General features: G+C 36.0%; 2 long non-coding RNA genes across 6 annotated transcripts; both read right to left on the bottom strand.

The window, feature by feature from the left end:
- Positions 1-1274: 1274 nt before the first annotated feature.
- Positions 1275-3771, bottom strand: LOC118486277. 2 transcript variants are annotated; one of them, XR_004878210.1, is made up of 5 exons: positions 3604-3771; positions 2583-2724; positions 2436-2504; positions 1779-1852; positions 1275-1641 (listed from the first exon to the last, which is right to left on the bottom strand). It is a non-coding gene; the product is annotated as an uncharacterized LOC118486277 (long non-coding RNA). The 2 variants fall into 2 exon arrangements; XR_004878209.1 differs by lacking the exon at positions 3604-3771 and having other exon boundaries at positions 1277-1641; positions 2583-2785.
- A 14-nt stretch (positions 3772-3785) lies between these two features.
- On the bottom strand, positions 3786-15385 carry LOC110877176. Of its 4 annotated transcripts, none has more exons than XR_004878208.1 (6): positions 14073-15385; positions 6661-6731; positions 5717-5892; positions 5116-5245; positions 4280-4855; positions 3786-3996 (listed from the first exon to the last, which is right to left on the bottom strand). It is a non-coding gene; the product is annotated as an uncharacterized LOC110877176 (long non-coding RNA). The 4 variants fall into 4 exon arrangements; XR_004878206.1 differs by having other exon boundaries at positions 3786-4855; positions 14073-14360; positions 14462-15384; XR_004878207.1 differs by having other exon boundaries at positions 3786-4315; positions 4402-4855; positions 14073-15383.
- Positions 15386-23321: the final 7936 nt, after the last annotated feature.

Below are 23321 nucleotides of genomic sequence, written 5' to 3'. Positions count from 1 at the left end.
GATCTGGACTGGCTCTTTTCAACCCGACCATCTTGCCACCTTCGTATTCTATATTCTTCAACCTATATTGAGTGTGGAAATAAAGCTTTTTGGACTAAATGAACTTACCCAACAACACCTTGGTCACTAAATCAACGGAGTTAACACTTGTGAAGATGAAAAAGGTTAAAGATGTACCGATTGATAAGATTCCAATATCTATAATATCCTATAAAGTAAGCCCTATTTTAAACACCTTTAAGAAGCATATAAGCTAAGCTTGAACACTTTTAAGAAAAAGATTCTAATGTCCGCAATATTCTATAAACTAAATCCTACTTTGAACACCTTTAAGAAGCATATAAACTTGCATAAATTTTACAGGCAAGCCAAGGATAACTAACCCTTACTCTAACAACTAATGTAAAAAATTATTTATAATGTACGGTGTGTGGGTAAATAATTATATTTATAGATTAAAAAAATACTAATTATTGAAAGTTTATATTACATTTTTTAATATTATTATGTTACGAAAGAAAACGATATAATTCATAAATCTATGTCAAATACATATATATTCTCGATGTATAAATTTTTTTAAATGTGACATCATTTTAGCTTAACAGGTTATGGGTCAAAGTCTTGTGTTGTTACATTTCATAAATTCAAAAAAAAAATCTAATTAACCAATCATATTTACATTATCGATTGTCAGGAAAAAACAAATTTTTGACTTTTAAATATTCAACATCAATTTGATGCTATTATAAATGGTTCAGTTTCGTGACAAAACTATGGGATTAAGGCCATCTGGTATATACTCTAACATCTATTGGTGTTAATCCTAGTTGGCATCTGTTAACACTTGTTAAACCGCTCCTGAAGGGTGTTAAGAGGCATTAAAAGTTAACCAGGAGAGAGAGGGAGAGAATCAAGCATTTCAAAATTTGTACACACACAACAACATGCTATATATATATATGTATTTTAATTAATTTTAAGAGGAGTTAACGGAGTTAAACCATTTCCTTGGTGTGTGGTGAAGGTGAAAGAGGGTCAAGTAGGTGATGTGGTACCTACATGTAGTTAAGGGGCGTGAAAGTATACCCAATAGCCTAATATGACAATAGCATCAAGATAATCCGCAAGACTGCAACCCCAACAAATGTGAGTAATGAAGAATCCAATCATTGTATACAACTATAGCTCCAAAAATTATGACATAACAAAAAAACCTTTCAAACTAATGCCACTAAAATAGATTAATAATAACATCAGCAATGAGCTCTATTGCTTCGAATCCTTGATTTAAGATAACATACGCATAAAATTATATAAACTATTAGAGACCAAACATCATTTTCCGAGCCAACATCTCAACCATGCAGACATAATTCATTACAACTCTTAAAACTTGCCAAAAAAATTGTTTCGACCTGTGTACAAAATCTACCTACAAGCATAATCACTTTAAATAAGACCAACTCGACATCATAATACATGGTACAATTTGCAGAAACAGTAGCAGAGTCTTGAATTGATTTAGTCAAAGACCGAATCCATATTTTGTATGAATGCTTAGCAATGAAACTTCGCCCTTCTTCATGGTCTTTACACCTCTTATGTCATAGAAAATCAAGTAGTGTGCTACCTCTTTAACTGCTCTAAGAAAAAAGTCATCTGTTATATATATGTTAAGTAACTGTGCAATGTAATAGCACATGTAGACACGAATGCATTAACCATTGAATAAAAAACAAACGGTAACGTAATGCCAAGTGAAATAGAAAACTAACCTTAATTGATGACAAAGATGATATGGGAACTCAAGTTGGGCATATAAACTGTTTACTGTAGAAAACATGTCCACCTACCACATTTTAAACGAAAACATAAATGAGCATTGACGTTATACACGTCCAATTCTAATTCTAAATGATACAAATATAGTAAATTTAAAAAGCTAAAACCACAAAACTAAGAATCCAAAGATAGAAACGTCAGCTTCAATTTTATCTTGTACTTAAGATATTTTTATGTTGAACCATAAGATTCAAAGAATCATAATCTAATAATCTACCTTTGACTTCTAGGTAAGAATCAACTTTTTCCTCAAAACAAATATAAGTAGAGAATTTAAAATGTAATCACTTGAAGATCATATAATCCCCATGCTTTCGGGTGATTTACCGACTCTTTCAAGTGTTAAGTAGCTGAGTAATACCATATTTATCGGTGTAAACCACATAATGTACTTGTACAGTTGTGCCTATTACTTTGGATGATACACATAAGTGAAGTATGTCGTTTTGCAACTCTTAACATATTGTTGGTTGTGAAATGAACATGCCCCTATATCTATAATAAATGGACAAAAAAGGGTTGTTACTTCTATATATATTACCTTCTTTCCACAGATAACAACAATACCAATACATAAAAATCAAAGTAACCTCTCTCTGACAGCCATTGATAGTTGTTTGTACAGTATCTTCATGCGGATCGGCAATTACATGTTCCTGCTAGTAAGAAAAATATACACATCATAAATTACTAAGAAACATGACATTATGGAGGGAGTAATTTAAGTTAATACTTACAGGCTCTACAGTCACAACCACCATCTTTTTGAATGCCCACATGTTAGTTCACCTGTATTCCATGCGAGTCAGTTGACATCAGAAGACCCTCTACAGATATTCACCCTACCATGAGTGCTCGTAATCAAGAGGGTAGCCCCACCTGAGCTCATAGACAAAAGATAACATCCTCATGTAGTTGTGGCTTAAATCAAACTGCTTGTTCAAAGTTCAAACATATTTTAACACTATCCATTCATTATAAACAGAAAGATAAGAACAAATTCATCGTACATTGACTATCAAGAGTCTTTTTGTGGCTTTAGTGGGTTAACAGAAACTATACATTTCAACTTGTATAATGACTGATTTAATTAACCAACTAAAAGGTCACATTACCAGTCATAGAATGGACTGTTATCATAACACCCTCAACAATACCAAACCTATTATTTATCACCTGGAAATTATAAAGCTAAAATCAAAAAATAATACAAATTAGAAAGAAATAGAACCATTACAAATATGGTAGATCTAAAAAAATCCAATAGGCTTTTGCAGACATTACATGGACTTTATTTTTGTTTGGTCAAACCATTAACTTTTAACACTTAATGATAAAAATCGCTATACTTAAAGGGTCGAGCTGAAATCAATATACATTATACAATATAAGTTAATGTGAGGCAGACTACCGAACGTGTAATGCATGTTAAAGGGTATCGCTGAAATCAATATCTATAGCATTAACACGTTCGGTCCTATTAACAAACTGGAATTAGTAATACCTATTAAATATTTGAAAACGACCATTATACCCTTGATATTGACAAACAAATTAAAAGTAAAAAAACGTAAATAACCTAAATTTATGAGTTGAGAAGACATTAAAGGAACAAAATGAATCAAAACAAAACAATATTAAGGGTTAAATTAGTACCTGTTGCACTAAACTCAAATCGTTTCCTTCCCATGTGATATAATAGATCTAGATCATCCTTGTAACCACCTGGTCATGCTAAAATTTGAAATATGCAATCACCTGTAAAACTGAATACGCCCATGAAATTCACCCTACAATCACATACAAATGCGAATTATGCAAATTAGTACATTGTCCCTACAATCACCTACAAAATTGATATGATACATCGTCACTGTAATCACCTATAAAACCAAGCCAGTTTTGTCGTGTACTTTCATGAATGTTTTTTTTTTTTTTTTTTGGAAATGAGCTATGCAAACTAAGTTCTTGTTGAATTGTGTTGTTGTCTTTGGTGGTAGTCTTTGAAGCCTGTACATGCATATTGTTGCCAGTATTATAAAAAAACATGTTTTTGGCTGACCTGCAAATGTGGTGGGATATGTTTACAATGGTTGGATTTATCACTATTCACCATTGTAGTGGCTGGAGTTGTCTCCCAATGCTGCATCCCTTGAAAGAGTAAACGTAGATTTTAGTGATTGTTTAACATAGTATAAATACCTTGGTTCCCAAGAAAACAATACATTGACGGAGAAGCATGTTCATGGTATCGAGTTCTTCAAATTTAGGTATCTAATTTGAGATGAAGCTTTAACACAAAATACATACATATGAAGCTGATTTTCGTTCTAAAAGAAATTAGTCGATTGAATCTAAGAGCGTTAGAATATGATGAACCCGTAGGTACAAAAGACAGTTAAAGTTGTAACTTCAAATCTTTCACCTGTGTTACCTATGTTGAGGTTATTAAGTCCTTTGGTACCTTAAACTGCATATAAAAACATAAAAGAATTCGATAAACATATACAATTATAATTGTACCAAACCTTACATATACAATTCATGACTAAATACCTCAGTCACGGGTTCTACCGGTTCCTTCAAACCTTGTTCAATCGCAACAGTTATCTCAGTTGGAGATATCCTGAAATCAACTTCACCTACTCACTCCATCAACATGTACTTTTTCTAGAACATATTTAACATGTAAATTAAACAGAAGATAAAAGATGATTATTGGGTCAAACCCGACCCTGTCCATTTTGACTCGAAAAAAGTAATCACACACCAACCTTTTTAGGAACCCAGTTACACATAAATATATATGATGGTTGGGACTTGTTGTAAGATTGAAAGCGTTACTTTGTATTGCTGGCCAAGAACGTACTTGTATGATGCAGCTCCAAACCCATCAATCATCATTCATAGATAGACATGCGGAAGCCAAGATGACAAATTTGCTGCAGTTTATTGATTTCAGCCGTGTTTACCAGCTCATGGTACCATTGCCACATCAAAGTTGTTCCAGCTGAACCGCACAAAATCCATTTAGCCACATAACACATCTTGTTTCTCTCAACTGTTTATAAATTAAGGAAAATAGTGAACAGCGGCGCATATCCAACCTAATTTCCCTAGTATGTTTGACTACTCTACATACCATCAATTTTACTATTAAAAAAACATAAATCAAAGTAACCATTAAAAACATAAGTTTCTCGCACAAAGATTAAGTCTTTCTAATTGATTAGAAAGATGATTAACAATTACCAAAAGAATAAACCATACCTGTTTCCTCTTCGGCTCTGGATGGTGGATGATTGAACAATGTAATCGGGCCTTCAATCCAGATTCTTCTTGCAATTCAGTTACCAAGTTCTCTAACTGGTTTTGCAAATTTTAGTGCATGAAACGCTACCTATAACATGAATGTAATCATAAGAACCGAATGATAAAGATTAACTTCTTTTGTCTAAACTCTAAACTACTAAGATAAAGAGTAACTTCTCTTGCATAACAGCCCAACAAAGTGGAGTTCATACAACTAAAAGATGGGGATAGACTAAAAAGTGATAGACTTTAGGCATCCAAAAGGAAAACTATACAAACTCATTAAATTTCAGAATCAATCAGCTTCAAAGCAAAAGCCAGCAATAAAACATCCCTAATTACACTAATTTTACAGCCCGATTTGTTAATTTAACATAATATCAACCAACCCAAGAATAGAAGAATCATACTCCAAAAGAGACCTAAAAGCATAGGAACTACCTTCCTCAAAACTAAAAAAGATCCATCTTTGACAGGTATCTTGAAAATTTTTCCAAAAGAGACCCAAACACAATTTTAGATAGCTAGACACAAGTGAATGTAGTTATATATCACTAACCCAACAGATTTCTTCAAGTTTATAGGTTGATCTCCATGCAAGTGTTTCTTCCAACATCTTTTTGCTTTCTCTACATTCCAGTTTCAGGCTTCCAAATATCTTCTCAAGCATGCATCAATGCAGTATAGTAAGCTACGCCCCATAAGCGGTCCAAGAGCAGCTTTTAGCTCATTGACCTGCACTAACCACAAAGATATCACATTATCACATCACTCCAAAAAGAAAATGTTAAAAGATTGTAAATTCTCAACTGTTGATGCCATTAACTACATTTTATTTTAAAAATTACGTCAAATTAGCAAAAAGATTAAAGTTTTCCTTAGATTCTGACCGGAGCTCAGGTTGCTCCTGTTCTTGCTGTTGGTGAGAAGATCCACGACGCCGAAAGATGGACATAGTGACAAACAATGCAACTATATATATATATTTTTTTTTGTTTAAATTATCAAAATAGTAAAGGAAAACACAATTGCTAAAGAGTCTATTTCCGATAAGAGTAAGCCTTGCAACACTGGCAGGTCACGTCAGGTTGGTTACAGGGTGATACCGAGTTTAGCACATAACTGTCTGTTTTAAGAAAGAAAAAAAACATTAATTCGGGTCGCTACACGTTCAAACCCCCTTTTAGTAAAAGTGTCACCAATTCATTAAAATATCAGTTTTCTTGGCGAACCAAGTGTTATGTACACCCGCCTTATCCAACTTAACCTGACCCGACCGACTCGTTTTGCCAGGCTTCGTGTATACCGTATAACCAACTAATCTGACTTAACCCAACTCAATTTCACAAACACACATACATCAAATCATTTCAAACAATGTGAGCCCCAAATTTGAAGACAAAACAAGGCTGAAAGCAAAAGACCAACCAAACAAATCTTTTGCCTTCCTACTTAACTTTACTGTTATAAAAAATATGTTTTAGTTGTAAATCGTAAACAAACCTTTGAGAAAAGAGTGTTGAGGGGGTGAATCTTTTGCCTTTCTTCCACAAAAGCAAAATATTGTGTGATACCTATAAGAGCAAGGTCATCCATCAAATTATATACTGACTCTGGATTATATAAACTAACTCTGATTTTTAATAGTTCAATCTGCCCTAGAAACCTTATTATAAATCTTGTAGGATCGTATCGCGACCCGAATGAGTCGATCAGAGGCGTTTTCGTCAATTACAGGTGCGGAAAACAAGTAATCAACGTAGGAATAGCTTGCGATTCACTTTAAACTCTTTTTGTATTAATTTGACAGCGATTACAACCAGTTCTCGATCCGGCAGCACTTCGGTACGAGATTCAACCAACCGTTTCAAATGAAATCGCTCATCAGGTATTTATAGTGATCTGGAACCGCTTATTGGACAGGCCCAATAAGCGGCCCACATACTTGACATTCGAGCGATCCAGGAGATTGACACTCGAGCGGACCAGCTAGTTGTCATTCGAGTGGCCCAAACATGCTCGTTCGAGCGACCCTGAATCCTAATGGACCAAATGAGCGACCCAACTATCTAAATCTATACAGTCTTCACAATTTCTAGTATTTCGAGCCCAGATCTAACATTCTAGGATAATGACTCGATACAAGACGGAATCAGCAGATGTAGTGCACCAACAAACTCCCCCTCAGATGTTGATGGAGTCGACTATCGAGTCACAACAATGCTGTGTCTTCACATCTTCAGTCTTGATCAGTCTTTGGGCTTCTCTCTCTCTATCTTCAGACTCCCCCTCTCGATTTGCTGGCATTCCTTTGATCTTCAGCAACATCTTCAGGATCTTTGTCTGGCTTTCCTGCATAAGCTCTACCTCAAAGTAAATTTCTTTTTCATATATTTCAAACTTAAAACCCTGTATCAAATCAAACTCTCCTTCAAAACAAACACATATTTTGATGAACCACTTGAAAGGTTAGATTATAAAAACATTTAATTTCACACACACACTCCCCCTCAAATATTGCTCATCATGTTTAGCACTCGGAATTTTGAAAATCAGCTATTCAACATCAGTTGTCGAAAATCTTTTTGACTTTTTCAAAAATTTATGCTAAAACACACCAAAAATCTTTTTGGATTTTTCTGAAAGAAAATAAAATGCAGAAATAAACTATTTACAGACAATATTTTTGTGAGCTCGTGCAAGAGGATCATATCAGTTTTTGAGACAAATCACCAACACCGTTAAGCTTTAAACATTCTCAGTTATAAACAATTTACCTAGATTGTCAGTATGTTTGTCCACTTAAATTTTCACACAGACTTCAATTGATTCGAGATATGATATTAATGTTTTAGAGACTTAAACTTAATTGTGTATCACTCCACTTGAATATACTCCTGTATCCAGATCCCAAATATTTAGTCTTACAGGTGAGTATACCACAGATGATATCTGTAAAGGGGTTATGTGCGAGGGCCGTGAGAGCTCAGGTCGATACTTCCGTATACGCAGAGAGATGACGGCTTCGACTTTTGGTGGGTCCCCTTTAGAGGATCTTTTGTTACAACAGCAAAGATTACCAATTTTATTGTTTAATCAGTTTGCTGAGGGCGGCGCTTATGTTTCAAAGCTTTTTTGCAGAAAGTATTATCCGGGGACTAGGTCAGTACTTCCATACAGCAGAAGTCCCGGGATAATACCCCAGATATCACTGAGTATAAAGACCTAGTATCTCAGAATACGGGACCTTTCAAACAAGATTTCGGGGGTTACCCATATATCCAAGAATAGTTACCCACAAATCAAGCAAGTTTGATTTAGGTTTATATCTCGTTTCAATTTACTAAATGTGCGAAAATCTACTGACACATCCACAGTAAGATCGTTTATCACATTTTGACTTGTCAATTCTTTAGCGTGTCGTGATAGTCCACTGATGTACTATCATTTCCTCTTTTTCGCAACAAACTCATTTTTGATTTTATCATGTTTTTGACTTTTTCAAATTTTCTAATGTTTTTGGATTTTCTGAAATTTTCTTACTCCCCCTAAAATGCAAACACATTAACGAAAATATGAAAACAAACTATACAGAAACATGACAACCGATATCAAATCACCTCAAATCGCCATTCACTAGGCATAAACAATCAGAACTCCCCCTATCAACAAACTATTTTCCCATTTAGATTTCAAAACACTTAAGTTTGTTTTAATCAAAATGGTTTTTCCGGAAAATAAGTTTGATTGATTTTACCACTTGTAGATTTATCAAACAAATGTTCGGGATGTGGTCCATCATCTTGTCTTTCAACCAGATGTAGGAAAATACAAGTACAAATTAATGTCCTTGATTTACCATATGCAATCAAATCATCTAACCGCTTGTAATTATAACCAACAAACATAAACAAACCTCTTTACCGTTTGTATGATTGACGTTACCGGATTAAATTCAAGAAAGATGCCGATTCATGCTCCACGCTTACCAACCTGGGAGCTCCGGCAAGTCCTGAGACTTACTGTTCATAATATGTACCATCCCAGTCACAAACCAGGGATGATTCAACCTTTTCTTTCTTTGTTTTCTTCTCGTAAAATTCTTTAACTCCGTTGACTTTTCGATCAATCATTTTTCCAAAGATATTCTTTACTTTGGAGTTAAAGACCTTCTCAGCATCAAATTCCTGTTCATCATGAAAAAATTGGTTAGAAATCTCAACTTTACCAATTCTCTTCTTATAATTATCAGCCCGAAGTGATGGAAACTCCTCATCATTCACAATCGGAACTGAGTTCTCATCTTTTTCATCAGCTTCACATTTTAAAACAACTTGTGGCTCAACTGACTTTGTGGAATCAGTTTCATCGCCCAAAGATAGTTCCTCTGATTTTGATCCATCAGAATCATCGCTAGAGCTTTCACCAACCTTCTTAACAACCCATTTCTGGTTGTCAGATTTGGCTCTCTTCTTGTAAAACTTGTTCGAACTCTCACCAATTTCAAAAATAGAATCTTTGAACAGTTTTGTTCTATCAAGTGGTGATTCGAACGCAAACACCTTTTCTGAGATTTTGCGAAAAACTCCCTGTTTTGATTGTATCGCCTGAGAACAATCTTTGGCGATATGTCCAACGTTGTTGCATTTGAAACAGGTTCTCGAGTCTTTCTTTTGTTCAGCTACCTTCTTCAACTCAGCTTGTTTCTTTTTCAGAAATTCACTGTTTGTTTCCCTCCAGAAATTTGTCTTTTCTTCTTCATCAGTTGATGTGCCTGAAACAAATGACATTTTGGATTTAAAATCACGAACATCTTTTTCATTTTTCTGTTTTTCTGTAGGAGTAAAACCAAGACCTTTCTTTTTGAAATTACCGTTATGGTTTGATTTCTTTTGGAAACCAGAACCAGAACCGTAACCCTTTTTCTTGTTTAATCTTTGTTGAACTCTTGAAGTGTAAGGTTTAGGTTTTTCATTAAGACACAAGCCTTTTATTTCAGAAATATTTATTTCTGTGAGTTTGAAAACCTTGTTTATCAATTCAGTTTTGACACCTCTTATTGGAAATTCCTCATCAGAATATAATTTGTCCGAATTATTCAAAGTATAAGCTACTTTAAACAACCCATCATCCAAATTAGACTTTGATAAAAGAAATTATCTATCATAAACTAATTTTCCATGTTTTTCTGTTTGTCCCGGAGTTTTTGACTCAGATTTTGACTCTGACGCGGACTCCGACTTTGACTCTTCACTGTCATCACTATCTAACACATGATCCACGACTTTCTTCATCAATTGAGACTGTTGATCAGTGTCAGATAATGTAAACACAACATCAATACTTTCTGGAAGATTTACTGACGACTCTGACTCCCACTGTAAATTTGTAGCCTTTTTGACTCTTTCATCGTTAGGATGTCTAGGCAAATATCCATTTTCCAGTGGAGGTGGACATCTGTTATAACTGACACTTTTCTTCTTACCAGATGACGTCTTTTCAGTATCCTTTTTCTTGTCACTCTTCTTTTTATCAGTAATCTTTTCTTCAACACTAATTTCAGCTGTTTTTTCTTCAATTATCTCATCTTCTTCCCAGACCTTCATGCTTTCAACTGTAGGATAAATCCTGTCAATTACATAGGAAGTACATGAGTAACTTTTTAATAAACGATTAACTCTCTCCGTTTCGATTCGTTGCAGCTCAAGCTTCTGTTCTAAAGCAGCACATTTTTCAATGTAATTGTTTACAACTTTTTGTTTTGTCATAAATGCTCCCTGAAGAGTCTTCATAGCAACTGCTTGTTCTTCACTTGTTTGATTATACTGATTCATTGTCTTGTTCAGCACATCATATGACTCCTTCAGACTGTTTAAGTTGTAAATCAATGTGCTGTTCTGCTTTTTCACAATCTCGCAGTTTTCACATTTCACCGAAACTTCTTTTGCATCAACTTGTTCTTCAACTTTAAACTTAGGCACTTCTGTCATCTTTTGCCTTCTTACCACCGGCACTTCTTCATCATCACTACTCACTGGCGTCTTGATCTTCTTCTTTTTCTTTTCCTTCTTGACTTTTTCGTCTTCGCTATCACTCTCAGCCACCAACTTCATGTCTTCTCTATATTTTCTCGCCCAATACTCTGTATCATCATCACTATCATCTACAATCTTTGCTGTAAATGCAGTGTAAGCTGTAGTTTGATCAGGAATATAATCATCCCAAGTGAAGTTTGCCCAGCTAAAACCCTCTGCAAGCTTTTCATCTTCTTGATCAATCAAACAAGCTTTTCCATTTTCTGGAATGTAATTATCCCAGGTAAATGATTGCTTTTGATTTGGATTAACCACACAAGCTCTCTTTCCGGTATCTTCAATCACATCTCTTCCGTGTGCAGTCTGAGCTTGATGTTTTTGTTGTTGAGATGATTGACCAACTTGGTGATAGATGGCTTTGCGATAATAATCGTTGTTGTTGTTGAACGGATTTTGAGCTCCACTTGCTTCTCGGTTTGTGCACTCTCTCTTGAAGTGTCCTTTTTCCCTACACCGAAAACAAGTGACTTTAGATTTGTCAAAGCCTAAAGTAGAAACATTCGCATCACGAAGATCATCTCTCCCTGTGATTTGTTTGAACTTCTCATCTCTCCGTAAAACACTAGCCAGACACCACTTTATGTCCATCAGTTCCATCTCTTCAGCATCTATCTGGTCGTAGTCTTCTTTGGTTAACATTGGATTGCCGATACGACCTGCAACAAAACAATTGTAAGATTCCAAAACCATTCCTAATAAAGACATTTGGTTTTTGGCAATTTCCTCAGAATAATCTTGATTATTTTCAAGATTCAATACAATGTTGCACTGTAATTTTCTCCCGTTTTTAGTTGCAGAGATGTTTGGATCAAATGATGGAAATGAAGTAAAGCTGGTTTTGCTGCTTGATCCAGATGATGGACTTTCAGATAAGCTCTTGGCACTCATACCAGTCACAATTTTTGGAGATGAATTCGACGATTTCTCATTTACCCCAGCTTTATAATACAATCCGATATCTTGTTCACCATCGAAATCTTTCATTCTAATCACTTTTCTCTGCTCCATTTCTTGAGCCTCAATCTTTTCGATGAACTTACTGAGCGTTAGATTGCTAAAACCTTTCTTGTTTCTGAGCATCATCAAGTATGTGCCCCAACTCTCATATGGCAACGCATCAGCAAGTTTGTCGATCAACTCTTCATTACTCTTTTCAATACTCAACCTTTTCATATTAGCAAGCAGATTACAATAACGTTCAATAATCTCTCTCGTATTCTCATTTTTCAACCCTCGGAATAAATCAAACTCTTTCTTCAGAAGTGACTTTTTACTCTTGACCATCTCCTCACTTCCTCTAAATTTCGAACGTAAAGCTTTCCAAATTGAGTAAGACGTTCCATTATGCTGTAAAAGAACCATGATATCTTCTTTGACTGCTTGTTGAAGAAGACTAAGCATCATTTTCTCGTCTTTGTACTTTTTCCGAGCATCAGCAGTAAGATCTTTGATTGGAACAGGTTCTTCATCATCGATTAATGGTCGAACATACTTTGTTTCTATGCATTCCCAAGCATCAAGATAATTCGCTTGCACCCAATTTTCAAACCGACCTTCCCAACCTTTATATTCTTCGATGTTCATTAACTTGGGAGGCTTTTGCATCGTTCCTGTTTCGTTTTCTAACATTGTGGTTTGAATAGCGGTGATTGGGGTACTAGGAGTAGCAAATGCATTATAGAAATCCTCGTCCATTTTCAAATTTTCGAAAAATTTAATTTGTACACAAAAGCAGACAAAATGTTCAATTGGACACAACAGCGGTCCAATAAGAACAGATGAGCGAACCGGGTGGGTCCAAATAAGCGGTTCACAAGTATGTCAAATAAGCGGTCCAATATCTTGTTCGTTCGAGCGGTTCCAATCACTGTTCAAATGAGCGATTCTAAAAAGTATTGTACGAGCGGTTCAACTAAGTTTGAATGAGCGGTTCAACTTTGTCCGGATAAGCGGTTCAACACTGTCCGAACGAGCGAGTTACAACCGATCGAATGAGCGAGCCCAATAATGTATGAATAAGCGGTCCAAAACAACTAATTACGAGCGGTCCACTAAGTCCAATAAGCGATCCAGGACAGACCAGAAAAGCGGACGAACTTCGGATACAATTTTGACTCACTTTTTCTTCGAATTTCGACACCAAACTTTCAAGGGTTTGTCTCTGTACTCTCGCGTACAATCCCTGAGATTTTGAACAAATTTCGACCGTTGGAAGTGTCTGAATCTGAAAAAGAAGGTGTAGAAGACAGAAATTTTGACGATTTCCAGCTATTTCCTGTAGAACTCCTCCTCCTGAAGCTCTGATACCACTTGTAGGATCGTATCGCGACCCGAATGAGTCGATCAGAGGCGTTTTCGTCAATTACAGGTGCGGAAAACAAGTAATCAACGTAGGAATAGCTTGCGATTCACTTTAAACTCTTTTTGTATTAATTTGACAACGATTACAACCAGTTCTCGATCCGGCAGCACTTCGGTACGAGATTCAACCAACCGTTTCAAATGAAATCGCCCATCAGGTATTTATAGTGATCTGGAACCGCTTATTGGACAGGCCCAATAAGCGGCCCACATACTTGACATTCGAGCGATCCAGGAGATTGACACTCGAGCGGACCAGCTAGTTGTCATTCGAGCGGCCCAAACATGCTCGTTCGAGCGACCCTGGATCCTAATGGACCAAATGAGCGACCCAACTATCTAAATCTATACAATCTTCACAATTTCTAGTATTTCGAGCCCAGATCTAACATTCTAGGATAATGACTCGATACAAGACGGAATCAGCAGATGTAGTGCACCAACAAATCATAAACAAACCTTTGAGAAAAGAGTGTTAATAGTTCAATAGATAGGGCTTTTCTTTGACGATTTTCGCCAATATAGTCAATTCCAACACTCCATAGTTTTCGATAACTTTCATTAAAGACCAAAGAATTAGAGGTTAAGACGAATTTGAGATAGAAGAATCATGAAAAAAAGCCACAACCATACCCGGTTTAAAGCCACTTGTTGACATGTCGTTTTTAGTATCCTTTAGTGCCATATCAGAATGTTGACATGACCGACGATTTTACAGTCTCGCGTTTCATCTCTGCAAATTTTTCGCTGCCCAGAAAATACATGTAAACTTGTCGTTAGCCTATTATGTTTTTATAGTTACTTATTTTATAACAATATAGATTGCTATGTTTGACTGATAGTAGAACCTCATCGTCACTGAAGCGCTGCGCTACAAACTTGTCAAATAGCTCTCCTCCAGCAACATATTCCATAAATGTTTTGGAACAAAGTTGACATCAACAGTTAGAAAGCAACTTATATGTATAACTATTATAATGTAGACTACTATAGAAAAATTAAATTACATCTCAAATAAATTTGTAATTAAAGAGCATGGAACACTAAGAACCCAATTAAAAACATGTGAAATAGAAGTCACTTTTGCTGAAGCATTTCATCAAGCACTTGGTGTGCGTCTTAAAACTTTTCAATTGTAAACAAAATACTGGATATCAAACCTAATACTTGTATACATACAATAACCAATGCACAATATAATTCATATCCAAAAGAATTTACATACAACCGTACCGTTTATAATATATTCTTCAATGGCAAAAAAAGTGTTCATATCCTCATACAATCTACCTTCTGAACTTTAAAGAAAGAAAAAACTAATTATAAAATATAGAAATTCAGATACAAAACATCACCAAGTGAAATTCTTCCATTCGAAAAAAATGAAATTAGGACATTTATCTGAACAAAACGCACATCGATTGGGGGAAATAAAGAAATTAAGTCATGTATCTGATCAAATCACACAAATATTAAAGTAAAATAAAGAAATTAGGTCATGTATCTGGTTAATGCTCTGACTCGCCATAAAAAAAACATCAAACACGATTCAAGATTCAGATTTTAGATTAAATAACAGTTGTTTAAAAAACCCTAAAATACGAACATATATGAGTGATACATAAAGTAAAGATCGTCAATTGCTTTAGATTGAAATCTTGGGTTTGTGAATGGATCGGAGAGGGAGGAGAATTACACAGAGACATCAACAACAATCGCGAATCAACCGGGTTGAAACATAATCGATGAATTTTATACCTGATTGAGGCTATCTTCAGCTTTGTGTTCACCATGATTCGGACTCTGCTTGCTGTTTCATCAACGACATTTGAAAGATCCGTCATTCCATCACAATGAATCAATCAGTAACCGATGTTGATTCTTTTAGGGTTTATAGAGCTTGATGAAGAGGGAATAAAGGAAACGTATTCATAAATTTTAGAGAATGAATTGAATTGATTGAAAATTGATTGTGGTTTCCTAATTGAGGCACAAAATGGACGGTTTGAAAGAAAGAGCGTATGGAGGAGAAAACAAATGCCGCCCAATTCACAATTCTCTGAATAAGTAGCACTGCCACATCATAGTCAAATAGTCAACATTATTTTGTTTTAATATAAGAGATAGATTCATCTATTAATTTGCAATAAGTGACCTGGTTCTAAAACAAATTCAATCATGAAAGGATAACAAAATGAAATACAATGTTCCACCTAAACCTAAGATATTTACAAATTCCATGATCCTACCCTAGTTAATCTTTATCAAATCATATCGACAAATAAATATGGTATTCTCAAGCACCATTGGCAGAACAACCTACTTTCCATTCCTCAAACACAGCTCAGGAGACACAAAATTTGGAAATCAATAAACACAACAATAAGATTGATCAATTAAAGCCACAAAGTTCATACCATCAAAGAATGGTAGTGAGTTTAGCTACCACGGACGTTGTGGCTGGACTTGAAAACTCACTGAAAGCACTTCTAGAGCATCAGGAATCATCACCAGACAACCATCCCATCTCTGATGCTAGTTGTTCTGTTGGCTACCACATCTCCGTCGTAAAGAGGCAATCGATGGGGTATGACCATTATACCCCTCTCCTTCTATATGGTTATTTCTATATCAACTTCATGTGTTAATGCAACTACATGTTTAAAATTACTTCCAAGATGCAACACAAAACACTCTGAATATGTTTTTTATTAAGAAGTATAGGATTCAGAACTTTAATACTGGTTAGACTATAGGTAATTACAGAAACATATAAAAATAATAATCATAGTTTTTAAAACTTCAAACTTTTTTATAGATAACCCAATTAATGTAATAATATTTCAAACAATCCAAATTTTCCTAGGTGAAAGAGATGCAGATGTAGCTCCCCAGTCCACACCTGGACAAATGGGACAGCGCTACTGTTGTTATAGGATTTCTAGATTTTTCAAATGGCACTTTCGTAATGATCCTCAGAAGAGAAGCTCTCATTCCTGATGATAATCAAACAAACACATAGCAATTCTTAACATCATCGATTTACAAATATAATACAATTTTGGCCTCTTCAGATTACACACCGTGAAGCTTATTAATAAAAAATTGCTAGGATAATTCAATTCAAGTTAATTTATAAAGCAATGCTTCATCAACAACAATGGTCGTATTCATTTTAGACGCATAAAAACCGGTACTCCTCTAGTAGCTTGGTAAAAAACTCTTCTTTATATGAAACTTTCAACTTGTAAATTCTTACCGTTTCTGCAGGTATAGTATCTCTTTAGATCTAGAAAGGAACAAAAATGATCGCGAAAGCCTTGATTTACACAAAATTAACAACATCACTGCCTAAACATAGAAGCGAAAGGGCTAAAGTTCGACACAAACAATCAATTTGCGGTGGAATTGAAGCAAAGGAAGAGGTAAAAGAAGAAGTTGTTGGATTTATATGTACGGGTTCAATAAGTCAACGCTGCTGACTGAGCTATGACCCGTAAGAGTTACACCTTGGGCAACGGACATTAAATCCACTTAACTTGGTTAACTGGTGATCACGAACAATTAACAATTAACGGAACGAAATATATAATTATCTAGAATAATTATATATCCGCGAGAAACGGGATTTATTATTTATACGGGTTATAAATAATGTAACGTTTAATTATTTATTTAATTAAACTTTGTTTTTCGGACTTCGTATGGCATTTGGGCTTGTACTAGTTGGGCTTTGTAAGACCGAAAGATAATTAATGATAGTTATTAGGGTTTATGAGATAAAACCTAATTACCTAATATATATATATATATATATATATATAATATATCCTAATTGTCTGACACACAAAAATAAAATAACAACTACTACAACAGTAGCCGTAAAAAGAAAAAAAAAAGGTTTTCACCTTTTGCGATCCAACTCCAAAAGTAAAAAGGGGTTTTTGCTTTTGTGGTTCTTTCAACAAGTGCCGCCACCATTATCTCTGGTGCCGCCACGAGACGTCTCGCTTTTCGTTTGTGTTCGTGTACTAGCATCCGTTCGTTGTACCTCGGTGTCTCACACGGTTATTATTAACCAAAAGGGTATAATTTTTCTCATCGGTAGATTAATTATTTTATGTATCGTATTTGCATGTTTGTAACCATGATCCTGTTCGGTTCACTTTTTGTGTTGATTATTTATATTTATTCCGCTGCGTTTTTATTAATTATATATTTAATTAATAAAATATATCAAACCCGTTTTGATAAAAAGTAAAATTGACACCACTGAATCCCAACAGTGGTATCAGAGCCACGCTTACAACATGCAAATCGGAACCGGTCCTTTTAACCGGTTATAGATCTCAAACTTTAACTTGTTTAAAGTTTCAGATCTAAATATTTATTGGGCAAAAAGTTATTTGGTCAAAAGTTTTATTTGTTTTGTTTGACCAAAAGATTTCTCACTTCAATATAATTGTGTTGAATATGTAAATCTGGCCGACCTTGTACTTGTATTTTTGTTATTGTTTTGTTTTATAGTTTTGGCCCACTTTGTGGCTCAAAGTTGTAATAGATTAGGGTTTCAATTTTGTTATATTTTATATTATAATATAATATTGAAGACCCGAAGACAAAACTGAAGATATTACAGGAATCAAGGAGGTGCTAAAGACAACTAGATGCGCTAGGTCCATCCTTGTGGTTGTTTGTTACCCCGTGACCCAGTTTGGTCTTGCTATTTGGCTCTAGCAAGATCAAACAAAATGGCCTAAAGATTTACATATTTATTTTTGCTATTATGGTTTCTTTTATCATATAAGTTGTTATATAACACACCAACCTAATACCAAACTTTTAAAAGGTGTTTTAAAATATTCACAATCAATTGTAACAAGTTCTAAACTGATTTTTATAACTTGTAAATATTTGTTATAAAACAAATAGTTTATTTTAAAATAAATAATAACCATTAGAGTTTTTGAAATTTAACAAGTTTTAACTTTCTAAAACTCATAACTTAATAGTTTTAAAACTATTAACTTTTATATGGTTATACAAGTCGCGACAAACTTAGTTTTAATAGGTTATTTAAAATTAAGTGTCCTGAGAGATGAAAGGGTTCATCAAGATGTCACAACTAAATATGTACTAAAATTGGCTCTTACGAACCTACTTGGTAAATATTAAATTAACCCATACTTAAAATCAATAGTCTACGCCATCCTATCACAAGCTACACTTGGAACGTAAAAGCAAACCATCAGTGTTTGGAGCCACAGAACCACACTTGATGTCTAGCATATCCTTCCAATGTGCAAGGGTTTCGTTGATACATCCGGCCCTTCCACAAGTACCTCTTTTAGGACGACTATTACTTTTTCTTTTCTCATCACATGCTCCAGCTGTCTTAAAAGTAGAAAGTCGACATAGATGAGGCTAAACGTATCAATGCATAGACAAGAGTTGTCTTAGCGGCCTCATACTCGAGAGTTGTTCAATTCTCACAATTGACACTCGTTGTCAGTCTGCATAGTCACTTACTAAAGTGCATGCCACAGGTGCCTTTACTACTGACATAGCCAGATTCTCATTCCTTGTTCTAATTACTGTAATGGGTCATTAATTAAATAAGGAAATATACATCGAAAATACTAATTAAAATCTCTTTGCTTATGTAACAGATGTCTAATGAAAACAACTCCTTTGTTCTCAAGTCTATACTTGAAAAGGAAAAACTTAATAACACCAACTTTCTCGAATGGCACCGCAATCTTAGAATAGTTCTCAAGATGGCTAAAAAGCTATACATCTTAGATGGCCCAGTCCTTACCGAGCCTGAAAGTAACACTACTACTGCTCGTAAGGCACTGGAAAAGCATAACGAGGATGCCATTGAGGTAGCCTGCCTTATCCAAGCCACCATGTCTCCTGAGCTTCAGAAGAACATGGAAGATAAAGATGCTTATGACATGATCCAGCAACTGAAGGGCATGTTTCAGAAACAAGCCCGACAGGAGCGATATGATACCATGAAGCAGCTCATAAGCTGTAAAATGCAAGAAGGATCGTGTATCAGTACTCATGTGCTTAAGATGAAAGGGTACAATGACCAGATGAACAAACTTGGTTATCCCCTGCAAGATGAAATGGCAGCGGACTTCATCTTGAACTCTCTCCCTAGCTCGTATGACCAGTTTATTATGAACTATAATATGAATGCTTGGGTGAAGATTATGCCTGAGCTACATGGTATGCTCAAAACAGCCGAGATGAACATTCCACATAAAACCAACCAAGTTCTGATGGTCAAGTCTGGTGGTGTTAAGAAGCCCAACAACCAGAAAAGGGCTCATAACAGCAAAGGCAAGAAAATGGTTGTTGTTGCTGTCAAATCCGCCACCAACAACAAGCAGGTTGCTAAACCACCCCCTCCCCAGGAGCGCCAGTGCTTTGAATGCAACCAAATGGGGCACTGGAAAAGAAACTGCCCGCAGTATCTAGCCAAGCTGAAGGCGAACAAGGCTAATAACGTTGGCACTTCTTCAGGTATTCTCATTTATGTTATTGAACTTTTTACTGTCTCCAGCAACACATGGGTATTTGATACCGGGTGTGGTTACCACATCACTAATGTTTTGCAGGAGCCTGAAAAGTGGAGGAAGCTGAAACAAGGCGACATGGAACTCATCGTTGGTGATCGGAAAAGAGTGCCCATTCTTGCAACCGGCACATTTCATTTTTCATGTCCTTCTGGCCTTGTAGTTAATTTAAACAATTGTTTGTTTGCACCTGGTATAACCAGAAACATTATTTCGGTTTCCCTTTTGTTTGAACAAGGTTTCAAGTACGTTTTTAATGGTATTTCTATTTCTGCCTACTTAAATGATGTCTTTTATTTTGAGGCTAAACCTCGAAATGGTATTTATGAGATTGATGTTCAAACATGTAATAACATATATCATCTTTCTAAGCGTAACAAAGTTGGTATTAATGAAACCTTTCTATGGCACTTTAGACTTGGCCACATAAGTAAGGCACGCATAAAATGGCTCCAATACGAGGGGATTCTTGAATCCACTGCACAGGACTCCTTTAATGATTGCGAATCTTGCTTAGCTGGCAAACTCACAAAGCGTCCCTTCACTGGTGTTGGTGAACGGGCCAATGGTCTGCTAGGACTCATTCACACTGATGTATGTGGTCATTTCAGAACCATGACAATAAACCATGAAAGATACTTCGTTACTTTCATCGACGATTATAGTCGATATGCTTATGTCTATCTTATGAAGCATAAGCATGAAACTTTTGAAAAGTTCAAAGAGTTTCAAAACGAAGTAGAAAACCAACTTAATAGAAAGATAAAAATACTTCGATCAGATTGAGGTGGCGAATACCTCAGCTTAGAGTTCCTCAATCATCTCAAAGAGTGAGGAATAATTTCAGAACCCACTCCATCTCGCACACCCCAACTTAATGGCGTGAGCGAGAGGAGAAATCGAACCCTTCTTAATATGGTTCGATCGATGATGTGTATAACTAACTTGCCTTACTCCTTTTGGGGTCATGCTCTTATGACTGCCGCCCGCATTGTCAATCTCGCTCCGACTAAAAAGGTAAACAAAACCCCATATGAGATATGGCATGGGCGTAAACCCGATTTGGAATACCTAAAAGTATGGGGATGTGATGCATACATCACAAGTGATGCTGATGATAAACTCGATCCTCGAGGCGAAAAAGTTGTTTTCGTCAGATACTATAAAAGAAGCGGATATTATTTCTACCATCCTGATGCAAATGTTATTTCCATCAAAAGGAAGGGGCACTTTCTCGAGGAAGAACTTCTTAATCGAGGAACTGGAGATAATGTAGTTGATCTTGAAGAAATTCAAGAACCAACAACCGCTGATGAAGTCAGAACGTCTGAACAACAAGAAATTGTTGCTGATGAATCAGACATGAACATAGGCGTTCGCAGAAGTAGCAGGACTCGTAAAGAACCTAACAGATACCTTTGGCATCTCGAAGGTGCTGAAGTCTTGGTAGTAGATGAGTCTAACGACGAACCTACTAACTACAAATCTGCTATCTCAGATCCTGAATCTGAGAAATGGCTGGAAGCCATGAACGCTGAGATGCAATCTATGCGTGATAATCAAGTCTGGGACTTGGTTGAGCTACCCCGCGAATCTCAGGCAGTAGGGAGCAAATGGGTTTTCAAGAGAAAAACCAATATGCATGGAAATGTACACACCTTTAAAGCACGGCTAGTTGTGAAGGGTTTCACTCAAACTCAGGGTATTGACTATGATGAAACCTTCTCGCCCGTTGCTATGATCAAATCGATCAGGATATTGCTTGCCATAGCCGCGTACTATGACTACGAGATATGGCAAATGGATGTCAAAACCGCTTTTCTTAATGGGCATCTCTCTGAAGATGTCTATATGGTTCAGCCAGACGGTTTTGTTGATCCAAAATATCCTAATAGGGTGTGCAAGCTGAATAAGTCCATTTATGGACTCAAGCAGGCTTCTCATAGCTGGAATCTTCGTTTTGACCAAAAGATCAAAGAGTTTGGTTTTGTCAAAAAATGAAGATGAGCCTTGTGTTTACAGAAAGGCTAGTGGGAGCACTATATCATTCCTCATCCTGTATGTGGATGATATACTAATTATTGGAAACAGCGTCCCTATGCTTAACGAAGTTAAACACTATTTGGGAACTTGTTTCGCAATGAAAGATCTTGGAGAAGCAGCTTATATTCTAGGAATCAAGATCTATAGGGATAGATCTAAGCGGCTTCTTGGGCTAAGTCAAAGTACATACATAGACAAAATAATGACACGCTTTAAGATGGAAAACTCTAAGAAAGGACGTGTTCCTATGACTAAAGGTACTGTGTTGAACAAATCGCAATCTCCTTCAACGGACATTGAAAGTAAGCGAATGGAAGCAGTTCCATATGCTTCAGTGATTGGTTCTATCATGTATGCTATGTTATGTACTAGACTCGACGTCTCGCATGCTTTAAGCATGACTAGTCGTTATCAGCAAGCTCCTGGCATCGCCCATTGGACTGCTGTCAAGAACATTCTAAAGTATCTGAGAAGAACTAAAGATATGTTCTTAGTATTTGGAGGAGTAGAAGAAGAGCTCACTGTAAGATGTTACACTGATGCTAGTTTTCAAACTGACCGAGATGATTCTCGCTCACAATCAGGTTTCGTATTCACTCTAAATGGAGGAGCTATCTCATGGAAGAGCTCCAAGCAGAGTGTGGTGGCGGATTCAACCACCGAATCTGAATATATAGCCGCATCAGATGCTGCAAAGGAGGCTGCTTGGATGAAGAAATTCATAACCGACCTCGATGTGGTTCCAAGCATTAAGAAACCCATCGAGATATTCTGTGATAACATAGGTGCTATTGCTCAAGCCAAAGAGCCCAGGTCTCATCACAAGGCCAAGCACATTTTAATAAAGTTCAACTACATACGGGAAATTGTGGAACGTGGAGACATCGTGATAAGCAAAGTGGACACAGATCAAAACCTAGCAGACCCGTTTACTAAACCCATGACTCAGGACAAGCATGATCAGCACATGGGTGCCATCGGGCTTAGATTAGCTAGCAGTATGTTTTGATTTAGTATTTGGATGTACGAACTTTTAACAGTTGTACTTTTGAATTCAATTTTGATTTACTGGTTAAAT

This window comes from Helianthus annuus, chromosome 14, assembly GCF_002127325.2.
Source record: "Helianthus annuus cultivar XRQ/B chromosome 14, HanXRQr2.0-SUNRISE, whole genome shotgun sequence".
NCBI lineage: Eukaryota > Viridiplantae > Streptophyta > Magnoliopsida > Asterales > Asteraceae > Helianthus > Helianthus annuus.
This window is presented reverse-complemented; position numbering and strand designations above follow the sequence as displayed.